At 48.7% G+C, this 19,889-nt stretch overlaps 1 long non-coding RNA gene and 1 other non-coding gene across 3 annotated transcripts; both read left to right on the forward strand.

Moving 5' to 3' along the window:
- Window positions 1–11,449: 11,449 nt before the first annotated feature.
- Window positions 11,450–14,098, forward strand: LOC109574445 (uncharacterized). Of its 2 annotated transcripts, none has more exons than XR_002183090.2 (4): window positions 11,450–11,750; window positions 11,886–12,008; window positions 13,314–13,571; window positions 13,998–14,098. It is a non-coding gene; the product is annotated as an uncharacterized lncRNA (long non-coding RNA). The 2 variants fall into 2 exon arrangements; XR_011562167.1 differs by having other exon boundaries at window positions 11,453–11,750; window positions 13,314–13,475.
- LOC139177857 (small Cajal body-specific RNA 16) lies at window positions 12,045–12,232 on the forward strand. The gene has a single exon (XR_011562323.1). It is a non-coding gene; the product is annotated as a small Cajal body-specific RNA 16 (non-coding RNA).
- Window positions 14,099–19,889: the final 5,791 nt, after the last annotated feature.

Consider the following 19,889-nt stretch of genomic DNA (forward strand, 5'->3'; position numbering starts at 1 on the left):
TCTGTCGTCCCCTTCTCCTCCTGCCTTTAATCTTTCCCAGCATCGGGGTCTTTTCAAATGAGTCAGCTCTTTGCATCAGGTGGCCAAAGTATTGGAGTTTCAGCTTCAACATCAGTCCTTCCGATGAACACTCAGGGCTGATCTCCTTTAGGAAATGAAGGCCCAGTGCAGCCAAAAAGAAATTAATTGAAAAACTAAAAAGATAGAAAAAAGTAAAATTGGGGTATAGTTGATTTACAAGTGTAAGTTGTATTAATCACTGCTGCACAGCAAAGTGATTTAGTTCAATGTACATTCTTTTTCAAATATTAGTTTTCTGTATGGTTTATCGCAGGATATTGAATACGGTTCTCTGTGCTATGCAGTAGAATCTTATTCACCCGTTCTATATATAAAAGCTTGCATCTGCTAACCTCAGCCTCCCACTCCGTCCCGCCTCAACCTGCTTCCCCTTGGCAGCCACCAGTGTGTTCTCGATGTCCGTGATTCTGTTTCTTTTTTAAAATTAGTGATTGATGCGGGTTTTCCTCGCTGCCCTGCCTGCAGGCCGGCTCTAGCTGTGGTTCATGGGGGCTGCTCTGTGTTGCAGCGCCCGCTTCTCACTGAGGTGGCTTCTCTGTTGCAGAGCATGGGCTCTAGGGCGGGGGCTCCCAGTGGCTGCAGCTCACGGAAGACCCATGGCGTCTTCCCAGACCGGGCATTGAACCCGTGTGCCCTGCATTGGCAGGTGGATTCTTAAGCACTGGGCCACCAGGGAAACCCTGTTTCTTGTTTCATAGATATGTTCATTGGTGTCATATTTTAGATTCCACATTGATATCATATGGTATTTGTCTTTCTCTTTCTGACCTACTTTACTTAGTATGATAATCTCTAGTTGCAACCAAAAAATCAACTTCTGATTTGCCCTACAGGGTCTCTCCCCTTGCCTACAAGATTGTAATAAAACTTTAACAGATACTTACAACTAAATTGTTTTAAGTCTTCTTTCACTCATCTAAGAAAAAAAATTAGGGACTTTCCCGGTGGTCCAGTGGCTAAGACTCTGTGCTTCCAATGCAGGGGGCCCGGATTTGAAGATCCCTGATCAGGGAGCTAGATCTCATGTTCCTCGACTGAAGATCCTGCATGCTGCAACTAAGACCCGGCACAGGCAAACAATAAATAAAATTAATAAGTACTTAAAAATTAGAATGCATAGATTACTTAATGTGATTGACCTGCTTGTGTCAAGTTATGCTAAGAGGCTACTGTAAATGTAGGAAGAATCAGCAAAAGGTCCAAAGAAAGCTCAGCCAAAGAAATAGCGAGACAACTATAGGGGAACACTAGAAACCAAGAGTGGTTTTGCACATGCGCAATCGCGTAACCTCTGAATGGTGAAAAGAGATGATCTAAGATGCTTGTTGGAGAAGGCAATGGCACCCCACTCCAGTACTCTTGCCTGGAAAATCCCATGGACGGAGGAGCCTGGTAGGCTGCAGTCCATGGGGTCGCTAAGAGTCAGACACGACTGAGCGACTTCACTTTCACTTTTCACTTTCATGCACTGGAGAAGGAAATGGCAACCCACTCCAGTGTTCTTGCCTGGAGAATCCCAGGAACGGGGGAGCCTGGTGGGCTGCCGTCTATGGGGTTGCACAGAGTCGGACACGACTGAAGTGACTTACCAGCTTAGCAGCAAGATGCTTGTGCTGGGAGGAAGGGCAGAGGGAAGCAGAGGGGAGATGGTGAGAGCCCAGCCTGAATGCCCCAGGAAGAAAGGCAACAGCCAGGATGAAGAAGGTGAGTCAAAAAGAGCAGCATACCTGTTATGCAGAAATAGGGAGAGAAAGGACTTCCCCAGTGGTCCAGTGGTTAGGACTCGGCACTCCCAATACAGGGGGTCTGGGTTCAAACCCTGGTCAGGGAACTAGATCCATGTGCTGCAACTAAGACCCAGAGCTGCCAAGTAAATAAATACATATTTAAAAAATAATAAGATAAATTTTGCAATATGCCAGGTACTGAATAAATATTTTTTTTAAAATAGGAAGAAACAGGCAGATGAGGGAATTCCCTGGTAGTACAGTGGTTAGGACTCCACTCTTTCACTGCAAAGGGTGTGAGTTCCATCCCTGGTGGGAGAACCAAGAAGCCACAAGCCATGAGATGTGGTGGAAAAAAAAAAAAAGAAACAGGGAGATAAGTGAACTTGGAAGGAAAATCACTGCAGATGGTGATTGCAGCCATGAAATTAAAAGACGCTTACTCCTTGAAAGGAAAGTTATGACCAACCTAGACAGCATATTAAAAAGCAGAGACATTACTTTGCCAACAAAGGTCCGTCTAGGCAAGGCTATGGTTTTTCCAGTGGTCATGTATGGATGTGAGAGTTGGACTATAAAGAAAGCTGAGTGCCAAAGAATTGATGCTTTTGAACCGTGGTGTTGGAGAAGACTCTTGAGAGTCCCTTGGACTGCAAGGAGATCCAACCAGTCCATCCTAAAGGAGATCAGCCCTGGGTGTTCATTGGAAGGACTGATGCTGAGGCTGAAACTCCAATACTTTGGCCACCTCATGCAAAGAGTTGACTCATTGGAAAAGACCCTGATGCTGGGAGGGATTGGGAGCAGGAGAAGGGGACGACAGAGGATGAGATGGCTGGATGGCATCACCGACTCAATGCACATGAGTTTGGGTAGATTCCGGGAGTTGGTGATGGACAGGGAGGCCTGGCGTGCTGCGATTCATAGGGTCACAAAGAGTCGGACACGACTGAGCGACTGAACTGAACTGAACTGAGGCCAAGTGGAGAGGGCTGTGGGAAGCAGACAACTGCTGTTCAGTGTCAGCATTTCCATCCCATGAATTTTTAAACTAGTGCTTTATTGAGCACACACACACACAAAACTAAACTAAAAAAAAACACCCAGCAGGGTTAATATAAATCTAACATGACCAGAGGAAGTGAGGCCTTTATTTCATTTTGACTTCTTAATATCTTCTTTTTCTTTCTCCCCATTAACTTACAAAGAGGTAATCAACTCTCAAGTAATTGGGAACAAAGACAGCACAATAGCGAAGGGGATTTTTGGAAGCGTTGCCCATAGCTCATTACAGTAATTCGTCATGACAGAAAGTGACAGCCTAATAAAGTTTGCAAGTGGCCACAAGTGTTGGAAATTTGACTCAGAGGGGACAGCCCGCACAGGTGGAATTCTAAAGGAATTCTGTCCCATAAGCAGGTGGCTAACGTAGCTGCTGATGGAAGTCGGTTATGAAAAGCCCATATCCTTGGATGAACCTATAGCCTGTTACGCAGAGTGAAGCGAGTCAGAAAGAGAAGAACATTGTACATTAACACATATATAAGGAATCTAGAAAAATGGTATCAAATGGTATTCTATTTTCAGGGAAAGAATGGACTCAGATAAAGAAAACAGACTTATGGACACAATGCGGGGAGAGGTGAGACAAAGGGAGAAAATGGCATCGATACGCGTGCACCACCATGTGTAAAATAGACAGCTGGTGAGAAGCTGCTATGCAACACAGGAAGCCCAGCCTGGCGCTCTGTGACCACCTGGGTCGCGGGGAGGAGGGGAGGCGGGGAGGCTCAAGAGGGAGGTGATACACGTATGGGTGCCTGCGTGCTAAGCCGCTTTAGTAGTGTGTCCGTGTTCAACTTTTTGCGACCCTACGGACTTTAGCCTGCCAGGCTCCCCTGTCCATGCGATTCTCCAGGCAAGAATACCGGAGTGGGTTGCCATGCCCTCCTCCAGGGGATCTTCCCAACCTAGGGATCAAACTTGTCTCTCTCACGTCTCCTGCATCAGCAGGCATGTTCTTTACCACTTTTGCCAACTGGCAATTATGGCTGATTTGTGTTGTAAGGAAGAAATCAACACAACATTATAAGGCAATTTTCCTCTAATTAAAAGATAAATTTTAAAAGACCCCATATCTTGGTTTTGTTAACAAGGAATTTGTTGTTGAAAGAAAACAGGAGTCCTATTTTAACTCCATACAGTAATCTCAATGTCTGACTGCTGGTGGCTGCCGTCCTAAAGCAGCGTTGTGTAACCATCACCCAACTGCACAGCTGACGGGCAGAAGGGACACGTGAGCTTCCAATGACTTACTCAGCTCCACTTGAATTAAATTTGCAATAAAGACCTCCTTTTCTGCTGTAGCTGCAAAAAAAATCGGAAAAAAAATCAGAATGACTAATTGTTTTCAATGCATTCATTATGTGTATCCAAGAACAACCACAGCCAGCCTGTACACTTGTAACTATCATAAAGGGATGTGCTTTTTCTAGTTTTCTGGATGGTCAAGTGAAAGTGTGTGTGGAAGTGTTAGTGCCTCAGTCGTGTCTGCCTCTTTGCGACCTCAAGGACTGTAGCCTGCCAGGCTTCTCTGTCTTTTGAATTCTCCAGGCAAAAATACTGGAGTGGGCAGCCATTCCCTTCTCCAAGGGGAATCTTCCAACCCAGGGATCAAACCCAGGTCTTCGGCATTGCAGGTAAATTCTTTACCATCTGAGCCACTTTAATTGAATGATTTAAATGACACACTTCTACACTTTGTTCAAGAGACAAGTACACGGTTCCTATGAGGTGGAAACAGGCAAGAAAACAATCACAAAGCACTCGAGCTCTGGTGGAAGCATGCACAAGTGACCAGGGACCAGGATCCTTGCTGATGAGATGGGCAGGCATTCAGGTAGCCTCTGACTTCATCTACGAGGTTAAGGGCAAAGGGTGTTCATTTGTGAAGAAGGTCATTTGTCCCAGGAACTTTACTTATCACATCTAAACATTTTTCCATGTCACTCATCTCAGGACACCAAAGTTCAAATTCAACAGAGTCAAGAGTGAAAGACTCCTCTAGCTGCCAAGGCACAGATAACTCTCCCTGATCTGGGATCAGCTTAACAGGCAAATTTGTTAGTAGAAGAACAAGAAATATGTCTAAAATTAACTACTTTATTGGGTGCAGGGGAGCGGGAAAGGTCCCTAAAAGATGAAAAGAGAACATGTGAGCTACTGATACTCATCAGAGTAAAAGCCTAAGTCTCACAATTTCCTGCAAGATCCTGCAAGACCTGGTCCCCAGCTCCCTGCATTCCTGCTCATAAAACCTTCTTGCCCACCATCCATTGTACTGGTGGCTTTGGCTGCTTCCACACTGGCTGTTCCCTCTGCCTGGGATGTTCTTCCAGGGTGTCCCGTGACCCACTCACTTCTTTTCGGATTTTGTTAAAGATCAAAGATTCAGGCCCTTCCTGAATACCCTAATTAGAATTGCAGGGACCTCCCTAGTGGTCCTGTGGTTAAGACTCCTTCCTTCCACTGCAGGGGGCATGCATTCAGTCCCAGGCCGGGAACTAAGATCCAACAGGCTGAGAGCAGTGTGGGCATGGGTGGGGAATAAATAAAAAACAATAAGTGAAATTGTAAACCTCACCCTCCACTCCTTCCTAGCCCAGATTTCTCCCCATCCCCCACACCCCTTTCACAATCATGTGACCCAAGGACTCTAATGATTTCACTGTCTCCCCTGCACTAGAATGTCAGCTCCCCGAAGATGAGTTACCTCTGTCTTGCTTTCTGTCCTGGCCTCACTCAGCCAGCAGTGAGTGTTCCATATTTGTTCAATCCATCAGAAAACTGTCACCAGGTTCATACACCAGAGAACATGTAGTACTCTACTTAAAATTACACTTTCAGAGTTGTAACTTTTTTTTTCCACATCAACAGCATTTTTCCGGCAGACATTAATCAGCCATCTGAACCACACTGGCTCTGTACAAACTTCTTTTGGTCTTGATTTGTACCTCTCAATGTCAAATGTGAGCAATGTTCTGGCCAGAGATACTTCTAAACCCTTAACACCCTATCTGGGACTTCAAATTCTGGTATGTGTTGCACTGGATTCCTCATCAAAGAAAATCTTTCATGCTGAGTAGAACCACCTGTTGTCACCGGGAGTGACTCTGGCCAGAAAGCTTCATTGCAATGTGCTCTGATCCCCAAGCGCCAAGTGTTCAGCTGGCCCGTGACATGATAAATGCTTCCCGGGCCTCTGTGCAGCTGGGACACCCCGGCAGATTTCTAAGAAAGAGCCCACCCATTCAGGTTAAGTCTTCTGCATAACTTTCTGATGAAATAAAATCTTGACTAAATTCCGAAAAAAGAAAAAAACCCCACCAACCCCCAAAATAGAGTAAATAAATAAATGAAACAAAGAAACTCCCACAAAATAAAAAAAAAACTCTATACCAAATTACAAAAGAGAGCACAATCTGGTGTATGATTCCACCCTCTAGTGGACGAAGAAAGAAGCTCAAAATCTTGTCTTGATAGAACTACTCTTTAGCTTCTTTTTTATTGTTTTCTGCTATAGTCCTTTTGGGTCCCAGGGCCATTTTTAACATAAGAAAAATGACTTCTTAGAGACCATATGTTTAATTATGCATTGCTACTATTATTCAATCCCTGAGTCAGGAAGATCCCTTGGAGAAGGAAAAAGGTAATCCACTCCAGTATTCTGGCCTGGGAAATCCCATGGACAGAGGAGCCTGGTGGGCTACAGTCCACGGGGTCGCAAAAGAGACGTGACTTAATGACTAAGCAACAACTATTAAAGTAGCATGTTTTTTGAAAGACTGGAGTCCTGCCTGCTTCAACCCTCTTACATAATCCAGAGGAACAAACATCATAAATGGTAAGGCTCATCCATAGGACGGAGCAGCCTATTATATATACACACATGTATTCTTTGGGGAAAATAAGCATGCTGTCACCACGCCTCGACCAGCGGAGGCCAACCCCACAGAAGGGCTGGAACGGAGTGATCAGGAGACAGCTGGGGGACATTCCAGGAGCCACGTGCGGGCATGCCATCAGCCACACGGAGTGTTCTCAGGAGTCTCCCCCCGTGGGTTCGAAGGTTCCCTCCACCCCCTGCTCAGGTGCCCAGCACACTCGTCGTGTAGGAGAACTAGTGACGACTGATGTCGTGGGAATCCCTTGGCAGTCCAGTGGTTAGGACTCGGCTCTTTTGATCTTGGGTGGCCTCAGTCTGCAGCGGCTTGAAGCAGGGTTTCAATTCCCAGCCAGAGATTGGAGTCAGGCCACAGGAGGGAGAGCACTGAATCCTAGCCCTTAGACCACCAGGAGGCCTTCCGTGGTGGCTCAGATGGTAAAGATTCACTTGCAATGCAGGAGACCGGGGTTCAATTCCTGGGTCAGGAAGATCCCCTGGAGAAGGGAATGGCTACCCACTCCAATGTTCTTCCCTGGAGAATTACATGGAGAGGGCCCTAGCGGGCTACAGTCCATGGTATCACAAAGAGCTGGGCACAATTGAGCGACTAACACACACACAGACACACACACACACACACACACACACCCACACCCACAAGGAACCAGTGGGCCAGTGACAAGGCCCTGGCCTGTACGGCTTTGCAGAAATAAATTCCCACAAAGACAGAAAAAAGTAATGAAACTGTAAAGTATTTATTAGGAGGAAAAAGAGTACATGCGGACAGCCACACTGGCAGGCTCAGAGAGAGAGTTGCGCCCTTGTGGTAGTTTGAATTGCTTTTATGGGGCATTTCTTCCAGGTTTCCTTTGGCCAATCATCGTGCTTTGCCTGGTCTGTATTGGGCATATCTCAGGGTGCTCCCACGTGTGTGCATCTCTCAACCAGGACGGATTCTAGCAAAGAGGCCCAGGGGTGGGTTGGCATCACTTACTGTGGGGAAGCGTCCTTCTCCCTTTTTGACCTCCAAGGAGCTTTTCTGCGCATGTGTAGTCAGAAAGGTCTGCTTGACTTCAAGAATGAGGAATGTGTGGTCTTTTATCTCTTATCTGGGGCAGGGCCCAGCCTGCTCTCTCGCTCCTGCTGTCATGGAGCTTCTGTCCACAGGAAATGAATTCCAGCTGTTCACCCTGGGGCCTATCTCCTGTCTCACTCTCACTGCCAGGATCCAGATGCGATCCCTGGTCAGGGAACTAAGATCCTGCAAGCCACACGACATGGTTAAAAAGGAAAAGAAAAAACTGAGACTGTTCTCTAGAGGTGCAGTCACAGACAAAAGCTGAAGTTTCAGTGTTAAGAACCCACATCCAGGGGCTTCCCTGGTGGCACGTGGTAAAAAATCCACGTGCCAATACAGGAAACATAGGTTCCACGTCTGGTCTGGGAAGAGCCCACATGCGGTGCATCAACTAAGCCCATGCACCACAACTATTGGGCCTGTGCTCTGGAGCCTTGGAATCACAATTACTGAGCCCAAGCACCACAGCTACCGAAGCCCATGTGCCTAGAGCCTGTGCTCTGCAACAAGAGAAGCCACCAGTGAGAAGCCCTTGCGCTGTAACGAAGAGTAGCCCCCACTCGCCACAACTAGAGAAAAGCCTGCGCAGCAACAAAGACCCAGTAAAGAATAAATATAAGTAAACAAAAAGTTATGTATTAAAAAAAGAACCCACATCCAGGTAGCATTTCAGCAGATGGAAATAGGACAGGACACAAAGACGTGTTCGTTTAATGTCCAGTGTTGTAGAGACTGTTCCACTGGAGGACCCTCTGTCCTGTCTCCCTGGGAATAACGCAGAACGATCTGGACACTTACGTGTCATAGTCGCTCCCGGGAACTCTATTCCCCTGTAGCGTTTCTCGCACTGCAGGCTTCATGCAAACCTTTCCCCTAAACCATAACTTCCCCCAAGGCCAGGACGTGTGTGTGACTCTATGGATCCAGGACCTGAGAGCTGGAAGAGTCCTGGGGGTGTCCCGTGGTGGCACCCTCTGCTTTCTGGGCTGTAAACGTGTTAGTTGCTCAGTCCTGTCCAACTCTTTATGACCCCATGGGCTGTAGCCCGCCAGGCTCCTCTGTCCATGCGATTCTCCAGGCAAGAATACTGCAGTGGGTAGCCATTCCCTTCTCCAGGGATCTTCCTGACCCAGGGATTGAACCTAGGTCTCCTGCCTTGCAGGCAGATTCTATACCATCTGAGGTACCTGCTGTCCACAGAACTTATAGGAAACCTCTGGAACCAGGCCAGCTCAAGGCCTCACAGGGCTGTCTCAGTTCCCCCAGAGCGTCTCCTACTTTATCTAGTTTCTTTTTTCCACACATTCATATTCTTTTTTATTATTTATTCTTTAAAAATTTTGTTTTAGATATGTTTAAGTTTTAAAAATTGTTTAAAGTTTTTAATTTCTAGTAGGAAAACTTATCTGATGAACACCCTAATGGCAAACCACTGTAAGAATATTTCAGTTGCATTTGGGGCAGAGAAGTAGGAATTATCTTCAAAGTACCCCAGCTTTCTTCATAAGACGGTCAGAGATATGCTGGTTCATATTATTGTGACATCCATTAGGTGATCTAAGTTGCTTTTCCTTCAGCAGGGGCTTTATTTGTCAGAAGGGTATGATGCCTAGAGAAAACAAACAAACAAAAAGGCCCCAAAAGATAAAATTAAAAGAAGGGCTTTATGCTTGACCTCCAAATTTGGCTGACAATTTACTGATGAGATTCATAACCTTTGGGTTGCTCTGATATTTTGACATCTTTTCTGGGTTCTGGGCCATATCCCGGAAGGTCACAGTAACTTCTGGATCCTGCATGGCTGCAAGAAAATCTCTGGATCACTAAAAATTCCACTGAGCCCAGGCATTCCTGCTATTCTAGGCACACTCCCTCCCATCCCAGGCATTTCTCCAGGAAAATTACCAGGCGTCCCCACTAGGAAAGCCACCAGGGAAAGTGCAACACTGAGCTCCTGATTGTCATCTGGCTTCTCCCTCCCTCTGGGCTCTCTTGTGTTGTTCCCCATCAGTTCTCATTTTCAGATTTTTTGCTTCTAGATATGAATGGCATCTCCTTGTGGTTTTGATGTGTATTCCCCTGATGACTAAAGATGCTGACCATCTTTTTTTTTTAATTATCTATTTACTTATTTTTGGCTGGGCTGGATCTTTGTTGTGTCACACGGCTTTCTCTAGTTGCAGCAAGCAGGGGCTACTCTTCCTTGCAGTGCACGGGCTTCTCACTGGGGCGGCTTCTCTTGTTGTGGAGCACGGGCCCCTGAGCGCCGGGGCTCCCTTAGTTGCGGGCATGAGGGCTCTAGAGCGCAGGCTCAGTAGTTGTGGCACATGGGCTTAGCTGCTCTGAGGCACATGGGATCTTCCTGGACCAGGGGTTGAATCCATGTCCCCGGCATTGGCAGGCGGATTCCCAACCACTGGACCACCAGGCAAGTCCCAACGTTGACCACCTTTTCATGTGACCATCAGCCATTTGGATGTCTTCTTTGGAGATAAGTTTGAATTATTTGTCCATTTTTAAATGGTTGGTGGGTTTGGTTTTTTTTTTTGTTTTTGGTCTCTTTGTTGTTGGGTTTTAAAAAGTTTATCTTTTTAAAGGATGGGGAACACATGTACACCCGTGGCGGATTCAAAAAAAGAAAAAAAATAAATAAAAAGTTTATCTGTATTAACTACTGGATTTCTGAAAAATATTGCATCTAAAAACAAAGATTTACTGATAAATGAAGGCTGGGACCTGCTGCAGCCTTTTTATGTCACATACAGAGAAATAGAGGCCCATGAGTTAAACTATACTGTAAGTAGCAAAACAGAGTCTGTCTGACTGCTTGCCTCACCTCCTCCCACGTCGCTCAGCACCTGGAGTGGGCAGCACGCACTGTCCTTCAAAACAAACCCTGTCCTTCAAGACTTGCAGAATGATGAGGCTGGCGGAGCTGGGAGTTGAGGGGGCATGGTGAGAAGTTCCCTGTAATTGAGGAAGGGAGAGAGTGGTGGCAAACAAGGCTAGATTCTGAAGGATTTGAATGCCAATAAGTTGGGGGTTTTAGCCTGGAGACCCCCAAGTCACAAATTCAAGCACCCTCCTGGGACCGCAGGTGGTATAAATGTGAACAATCGTGTAAAGCCGTAGGGAGTGGAGGGGGCCTGTGGCTAACCAGAGGGCCCGCCCAGCCTAAAGGCAGATTCCAAGATTGCTGGTTACAGCATATTCAGAGTGACGTCGGTTTGGGGGGTTCCAGGTAGGTTTAGTGGGGTGACGCAGTGTCCTGAGGCCGATGGTCTGGGAAGAGGCTCCTGTTTGTTGAACCTGCCCAGTTGTGGGCACAGAGAGGGCCAATGGCTTCCTGGCTGGCCAAACTTCTCTGCAGCATGACTCTTTTCACCTGGAAAACAGGAGTGATCATTCTATCTATCCCCTGCCTCGGGATGCGCCTCCATTCCGGAAATCTAGCTGGCCTCCTGCTTCACTTGCTCTAAGGGCCCTCCCCTCCAAGCTACGGCGCTCCTCTCCAGCATCTCGCGGCTGCGGCCCCTTTAAGGTGGCCATGGAGGACCCAGTTTCAGAGCTAAGGCGATCTTCTAGCTGCCATCTCTGTGGTAAGCCGTCGCTTACGGCCGGAAGTGCGTGTTCGGACCTGCTTTTGACTCTAGATTGGGAAGGCAGGGCCGCCACGTGTTATGTGGTGTCAGAGGGGCTGTGCTCGCTCGCTCCCACCCGCTGGCCGAACCCCAAACCCGCAGAATGACGCTGATCCGCGGCGCCAGTTCCCGCCCTGGGGCGCTGACGAAGCTCCCGGCAACCGGACTTCAGGAATCATTCCCAGCATAGAAATTGGGTGTTGGGCGGAAGAGGCCAAACTCAGGCACCAGGAACGGGGTGAAGGGCTACAGTAGGAGGCCCTGCACCCCTTAGAAAGGTATTGGATCCCGGGCTGGAAGGGCAGCGTGAGGTTTAGGGTGTGTGTAAACATCCATGAAACTTATTCCGGCCGCTGCCCCTGACCTTGGGCGTGGGGTTTATTCTCCTAGAGCACGTGGGTCTCTTTCCCCAGGGTTTTATGAGAAGATGAAAGCTCTCTGGCCCCCGGCGGTTGGATGAAGGCATCGCAATCTTTGCTACTCCTCTGCGGCGAGCCTAGAGCATATTCTGAGTGACGTCAGTTTGGGGGATCCAGGTAAGTCAAGGGTGGAGACGCAGGGTCCTGAAGCCAGTGGTCTGGGGAGAGGCTCCTGTGTTGTTGAACCTGCCCAGTTGTGGGTGCAACCTTGTACCAGGCAGCCCGACCCTGACCTAAAGTAAATTCCTAGGAGAACTGTTTTCCTGGGTTTTGAATTTGCAGTAACAGGTGTGAACATTCTAGCAGCAGTTTGATGATCATGTATGATACTGCAAACAGAACGTTCATTGAAAGGAAAATACCTATAAACAGTGTTCATGTATATTTGTTTTATTCAATACTTTATGATACCTTGTTCTCAGGGAACTACAGCCTAGTTGGGGAAATAACCCTAACGAGAGTATAATTCAAGCTGATATTAATGCTCTGAAGGAAAGCACAGGCTTACAAGAATGCGTGTCTCAAAGAACCTGATGGAGACTGGAAGGTTTTCCTGAGGATGAGACCCTGAGTGGGCTCGGAAGGATGTGTAGGAGTTTGCTGGGAAGGCCAGGGGGCAGCGTGTGCAGAGGTCCAGTGGCCTAGCTAGTATTGGCTAGTGGAGGAACTGAACAAAGCCCACTGTAGCCCAGAATATGAAGTGGAAAATGGCGTGAAAAGCTGAAAAGGTGGGGGAGGGACAGGCCACGCAGGGCCTGCAGCTCATTTGAGGATTTGGAGCTTTGTCCTGAGGATTATAGGAGGTCAGTGTGGGTTTTAAACAAGATGATGTGCTAAAAACTGTTATTTCAAAAGAGCCCTGTGTACAGAGCAGGAGTCAAGCATCTCTGTGATGCTGGAAATGGTCTATATCTGTGCTGTTCAGTAGGGTGGCCACAATCCTGGAGTGCAATTTTGTTTTATTTATTTATTTTTTTGGCTGCACGGGGTCTTTGTTGTGGCGCATGGGCTTAGTTGGTCTGTGGCATGTGGGACTCTTCCTGGACCAAGGATCGAGCCCGTGTCCCCTGGACTGGCAGGTGGATTCTTAACCACTGGACCACCAGGGAAGTCCCTGAAATGTTAATTTAAATGTAAATGGCTACGTGTGCCTAGCAGCTGCTGCGTGGAACAGTGCAGGTCTAGAAGTTACTGGAAGGGCAGTGCCACCCTTACTGGAATCGTGACACCTGAGCCCTTTCACTTCCTGGGCAGAGGCCGAGACGAGTTCCACTTGGAGAGAGTCCTCCTGTTGGCCTTTGCTAGGGATCTCACACAGTAACTGCTAGTGGAACTGGTTCATTTTTATTTCCTTGGTGTGGTTCACCCTACTCCGTGAAGCATCATTCCTCCTCCTCTTGTCTTTGCCCTTCTTTTTGTCAGCACACTGATGGAGAAGCAATCCTTCATCACGTTGAAGTACCTACAGCAGTCAGAGTGTTATGTCTCTGCTTCGGAGGGAACGTCAAGAAAAGTGTGGTCCCTGCCCTTCCGGGGTTTGGGGTGCAGAGAGGTAGACAGCAGGAAGTGCCGGACCCCAGCAAGGCGAGTTTCCAGTGGGACCCGGCAGGATGTAACCCTGTGAGGAAGTGAAGGCCGTTTCCAGCTGATGAAACGTGACAGAAGGCAGGAAGCATGAAAGTGAGAGGATTGGGGAGCTGAACAGTTGGGGCCAAACTGGGGGACTACCCAGTGAGAGAGAACGGGAGGAGAATGGAGGGATAGGCAGGCTGGTCTTGAGTTATGGGGGTTGTCAGAGGGCAGTTTACTGTGCCTGGTGTGGGCAAGTTTCTGAGGGCCCCACGTGGTGGTGGGTGGATGCCCCGGTGTGCTCGGAGTGGTGGTGGGGGTTGTTGTTAGGAAGTCACTGGGTTGGAGCCTATAGGCTTGGAAGGAGGGGGGCCGCTGGGTCGCTGCAGGGTGGGCACCAGCCACGTCGTATTCTGGGTGGAAGGTATATTTTAGGTTTTGAAGGGTATTTTATCGTATAAGACAGTTTTACATTCTCTGAATATTCAGACTTGCTGAAGTTGAACGAAGAACTGATGCACTGTACTCTCTTTGCAGGTGAGTTCACTGGAGGAGGTGTGTGCTTGCCGAGTGAACACCGGCTGAGTTTGTTTCTGCCTGGTTCTCTGTGCCTGAAATATAGTTGTTGTGTTTTAGCATTTTCTGAGTTTGTCTGATTTCGTTCTTAGCTACATAATTTTTGAATGCTGACCTGCTTAAGATCCTGTTTTGTTGGAATATAAATGAAAGGAGTCAGACCCCAAGGAGACTTTTCGTACATGTCATGGCTTCTGCGCTCGGTGACCACCTGCTGAGTGTGTGCCCTTGGCCTCCAGGGGGCACAGTGAGCAGCTCAGTTTCTGACCGAAGAGTGGCTCAAGGTCACACACCCTCCCGGCTGCTAGTGCCCTAGACCTGTGACTTAGTCCCTGAGCACCCGACTCTCACCCAGGCTTCTCAGTGGGCGAGGAGCCCCCATCCCCAGCACACACGCAGGACCTGGGGGCTTTGTGTTAACAGAGGTTGGGGACTCTGCTGGCACGGGGTGGGGCCATACTTCCCAGCAGAGATTCTCCCGAGTCCCAGTGTCTTCGACTATTTCTCCTTCTGTTGATGTGGAGAAGGAAAGCCGGCCTGTATTTTGAGCTGTGATGGTGGTAGTGCCATCATCAGACTGTCAGGCCATCTTTCTGTTGTCATAAGTTTTTTTGCGGTATAGAAAGGTCCCCAGGCCAGGCCAAGCTATAATCTGGGGCTTGCCGTCAGTGGCTGTGCACCTGACTCCAGGCTCAGGCAAACGCTCGTGATACACACGTTGTCACGTGAGTTCTATAGAGTTAACTTGGCAGTCAAGGCCCTCCAGAGCCTGCTGCACCGGCCTTGTCAGGCTTACCCCCTGTGTCACCACCTCTGTCCCCACATGGCTTGCAGAAGTCACGATCCAGAGGAGGAGACAAGCCCAGGAGTGTTTGGCGGGCTGCCTGATGCTTAGCTGGGTGATTTCCACTCATCTCTTCCAGTGTAGTGGTTCAGAGAGGCCCAGGAGAACCTGGCGAAGCCCTGTCACCTCTCTGAGTGGCTCTGTCTGTCCTCACTCAGGTCAGGGGGCTCGAGCAGTCCCAGGGTTCAGCAGACAGAGGCTGCCTTCCAAACCCACCCAGCAGGACCTTTCCCCTTGGGGTCCCAGGGGTCCCAGATTTTGAATGCTGCAGCATCATGGGCAGTGTGCCCTTTGTACCTGACACCTCCAGAACACCTCCTTTGCGGGGAGGAGAGCATCCTGCCCTGGCTTTGACGACTGTACCTTGGGCCGCTGCCGTGTCCCCTCTGCCTCACAGCAGGGGAGTACTTCGGACAGGCCAGGTTTCTTGTGGCTGCTCTCATCTCACCCCACAACAATCATGTGAAGCAGGGACCCTGATTGTCATCTCCATCGTGCAGATGAAAGAACTGAGGCCTTGAGGTTAGGGATACAGAACTGGCAGAGGCAGACCCTGAACCCAGAGTGGACGCTCTTAGCACCACACACCCAAACCCCACTCCAGAGACGTAGTCCAAGCAGGGCTGCCGAGTTTAGCAAATCAAAACAGGCTGCCCAAGTTAAGTTTGAATTTCAGATAAAAAAATTTTTTAATAGTATAGCCTAAATATTGCATGGGATATACTGACTAAAAAATTCTGTTGTTGGTTTGGAATTCAGATCTCATCAGGTATTCTGTATTTTATCTGACAACCCTAACCAAGGCAAAAGCCTCTGCACAGCCCTGTGAGAGGAAGTGGGCGTGGGGACTGGGAAGGTACCACCAGCGTAACAGGTTGTACAGAGCAAGGGCCAGGAAGTTTGAGTCCTCAGGAGTGGAAACCTCTTGGAAAACAGACCTTTCAGTCCCCAGAGCCATTCACAAAGTCTCCTCAAGCAAAGATGGGGCAGAGTGTGACCTGTAGTTCCTGAGGAATTGCTCACACGTGCAGAGAAGGGGGCCTCGGGGATGGTGGGGGGCGAGGCGGGGCAGAGGCGCCCAGGTGTGTTGAGTTAGAGTTTGCCGCGCCTTGTGGTCCACTGTGTAGCGTGGGCCTCAAGGAGTCAGCCTGGGCTCTGCGGCCATGGCAGCTGGCACACCGAGGAGCTGGGGCCAGAACAGAGTCCCGTGGTGGCCCTGAGGACTCCTGACAGTATTGGAGGTAACGCAAGCTGCCGGGGTCCAGCCCGGCTGATCCAGGGTATTCGAAGGGGAGACGGCTTAGGCGACCTATTCAAATGTTAATTAGAGATATAAAGAGTAATAGAATGAGGATAGCTCAGTAGGAAAATTCAGTGGAGAAAACAGGCTGAGTAGCTTGGTTTACGCGGAAAATCAATATAACCCGTGATACCAGGTTAGCTCTGACCACGGAGGCCGCAGGCGCCCTCTCAAATAGCAGAAGGTGCCCCACCTTAGACACCTTCTCGAGTGGGTCTTAGAAGCCCAGGCAAATAAATGGTCGCAGAGGATATCCGCGCTCCAGATGGAGACTCAGCTGGAATTTAAAGGGAAGAATGACATGGGGAGACCAAGCGTTGGTGAGCAAGGTCCGTAGCTTTATTTTCAACAGGGGCTTTTATACCCTAAGTTACACATAGAGGATAATAGGGGATGCAAAGTCAGCAGTTTTTGATCCTTATCAAAAACCAGGGTTTCTTTCCTGCAAATTTATCGTATACAAATGGTTTAGGTGATTTACATCATCTTCTGGCCAGAAGGCCTATTAACATTTTATGGCTCTTGACAAAGACTTATCAACCGTAAGACTTATTTTCTCTAAGAGTAATTATTTTAAGGTTTGGCTCCATCTTCCGAAGATAAAATTGCATTCCTATAGGGCAGATGTGTAATGGGTTTACAACAAAGGAAAGAATTTATTACCTTAAGGGTCTAAAGTTACTAACACCAAGGCCACTACTTATTTTTTCTACATACCAACTATTAATTAATACATATTCAAGGATACAATTCAGGGGATGTGAAAACTTGGCAGCAAGCATTGGCTCATCAATGAAATCTTTTACTAGTTTATTCTGACAGTTTCTAACTCTCTGAAAGGTTCTAAGCTATTTGAATATCTTAAGCTTCCCGTGCCTCTCGAGGCTGGGAGACTGTAAACAATCGTATGCATAGCTGTAGGAGTCTGGGTAAACTTGTCAGGCAAGTTAGAGAGCTATGTGAGGGGTTTGGATTTAAACACTCCTAATTGCCCAGGAACTTTATTAATTGGAGCTGTAAGTTAGCTCTTTGACAGAGAGAGTGAGATGGTGGTAGGGGACAGCCCCCAGTAAAGTCAGAGGTGAGAGCACAAAGCAATAAAGTAGGCAGACTCTGGTTTTTTGGGGGTAGATGCTCGAGAATATCCGGGGGGACTCCTGAGGCTCAATCCCGCCTTTGCATATGCCGAGCCTCCTTCCTCATGACCTTTGTCACGAGTGGAGTGTCTCTCGCCGGCTCCTGGCAGCAAGCCACACAAAAAATTTTAGATTGGTGACAGCCATGTTGAAAAAGTGAAACGTGAAATTACTTGTAATAATTTATTTAACTCAGTATGCCAACAATGGGCTTCCCAGTTGGCACTCGTGGTAAAGAACCCGCCTGCCAGTACAAGAAACATAAGAGACTTGGGTTCAACCCCTGTGTCAGAAAGATCCCCTGGAGGAGGGCATGGCACCCACTCCAGTATCCTTGCCTGGAGAATGCTGTGGACAGAGGAATCTGGTGTCTCCTTTGTCCATGGGGTTGCAAAGAGTTGGACACAACTTAAGCTACTTAGCACGCACGCACACGCACGTGCCACAGATGGTTTCAATGTGCAGTCGGACAAAAATTATTAGTGAGACATTTTACTTTTTTAAAAAACTGGATCTTCAGAACGCAGTGTGTATTTTACACTCGCGGCTCGTCTGGGTTTGCCCCAGCCCCACTCTGAGTCCCATTGGTCACGTGTGGCTGCCACCACGGAAGGGGCACATCTGAGACCTGCAGGTGAGTCAAGCCTTTGCCCTGATTCTCAGGTGTCCAGGGAGGGAGGGAGTGAGCTCACACTGTGGAGGCTGGCTTTCCTGTCTTTGGGGTCATCTGATCTTCAGCGCCACCTCAGGGCCTAGGTATTACTATGCTGCTCTTTTGCCTGAGATCACTGGACAAATGCTAGTGGGTGTCTTCAACTGCCTGATTGCCATCACGGTCTGCAGGGATCTGGGATGTCTTCAGGGTCATTCCAGGGGCAGGACTCCCAACCAGCCATTGCTCCCGTCTTCCATCCTCTGTCTGGTCAGCTTGCTCAGGGTTCTGGCTGCCAGAAAAGCTGGCCAGTTCCAGTCAAGGCCAGCCCTGCCCTCCCAGTCAGCCCCTCCAGGTTGCTCCCAGGATGGGATGTGAGCCTGGCTGAAAACGTATCTGGAGTCTGAAAGGAGATCAGCTCCATCCTGCTTTTTGTGAAAGGAGCCACTGGGGACCAAGGCTCCCAAGTGCCCGATCTTGCCAGAGAGGTAGGGGCACCCCCAAAGCCCGCCCACCTAGTGCTTACAAGTGTCCTGGGGACAGCTGGTGCATCACTATTAAACCTATTCATTTCGCCGGGCACTTGAAGGGCCCCTCTGACTGCTGTGACTCTGCAGGGCAGCCGGAACCAATTTCCTGAGGATGATAGATTTCTTCTCATTTGCTGCTCTCAAGCTGTGGTTGCTTCTGTGTACAGGAGCAAAACACTTTCAAGAGGCCGTCTCCTGGGACTAACCTCTGGGGGAGGGGCCTTTGGAAGGGGAGATGTCCTCGGCCCCGTCTGCGTGGCGGTAGGGGTGAGTGGCTCCCGATGCACAGGGATGCCAGGCCCAGGGAGAGGAGAGGAGGGATGGGCAGGCTAGGGCAGAGGATGAGGCTGGGAGGGGGTGAGGAGGGGGGTGGGAGGGGAGGGTGGGCTGCTAGCCTGTAGCTCCTGCTTGGATGTCCTCTGAGCGGTGCTTCTCAACTTTGGTTGCACTTCCGAATCACCTGGCACTTTAAACATCCCGATGCAGACTTCCCTGGTGGTCCAGTGGTTAAGACTCCAGGGGAGGGGACCCAGGTTTGATCCCTGGCCAGGGAACTAAGATTCCCATGTGCCACACAAGGGGCCCGATGTAAATAAATAAAATATTAAAAAAGAGACTTCTCTGGACTTCCCTGGTGGTCCAGTGGTTAAGACTCCATGCTCCCAAAGCCGGGGCCCTGGTTTCTACCCCTGGTCAAGGAATTAGATTCTGCATGCTGCAACCAAGACCTGGTGCAGTCAAATAAGTAAACAATAAATAAATATTCTGCCACCAGGCACCGCTGACAAGAGAGACAGATTTTGAAGGGTCCAGGGTGTGGCCTGGGATCCGGATCTTTCAGCATTGCATGGGTCATTCTAACATCCTGGATCCAGGCGCTCTCTGTCCTGCAGGTGTAAACAGACCAAGATAATCTTCTGTCTAGAGAAACTGTCGGACTTGCAAATGGGCCAGGAGACACTGGGCGGGCCAGGTGTGGCCCATCCCCAGGGGTTGCCCAGACCTTTGTCTTTCTTTTGAAGAGGCTGTTCTACAGCTCAGATCGGGGAGAAATTGGGCTGTAGAAAATGGAAACAGTTCCTGTCCACAACGATGCAAATGGATCTCGTCCCACACAGATAGGATTGGCTTCTGTCATCTGGAAAAGACGACCTCAAACATTACCTTTTATTGCCCCATCGACCAGTTCTGCATCTGTTAGCAAGTTCGGTCTAGCGTTCCAGATTGCCTGTCTACATGGCTGATTTTCAGATTTTCCTTTCAGCTGGTCTTAACATCTTATCAGCTCCCTCATTAATTAATGAGCTGGAAACAGTGACTTACATATGTCCATTTTATGTGTGAAAGTGCTGTGTTCAACTTTTGAAAATTATAATTCAGCCCCTCTCGGG

Source organism: Bos indicus, chromosome 19, assembly GCF_029378745.1.
Source record: "Bos indicus isolate NIAB-ARS_2022 breed Sahiwal x Tharparkar chromosome 19, NIAB-ARS_B.indTharparkar_mat_pri_1.0, whole genome shotgun sequence".
In the NCBI taxonomy this organism is placed as follows: domain Eukaryota; kingdom Metazoa; phylum Chordata; class Mammalia; order Artiodactyla; family Bovidae; genus Bos; species Bos indicus.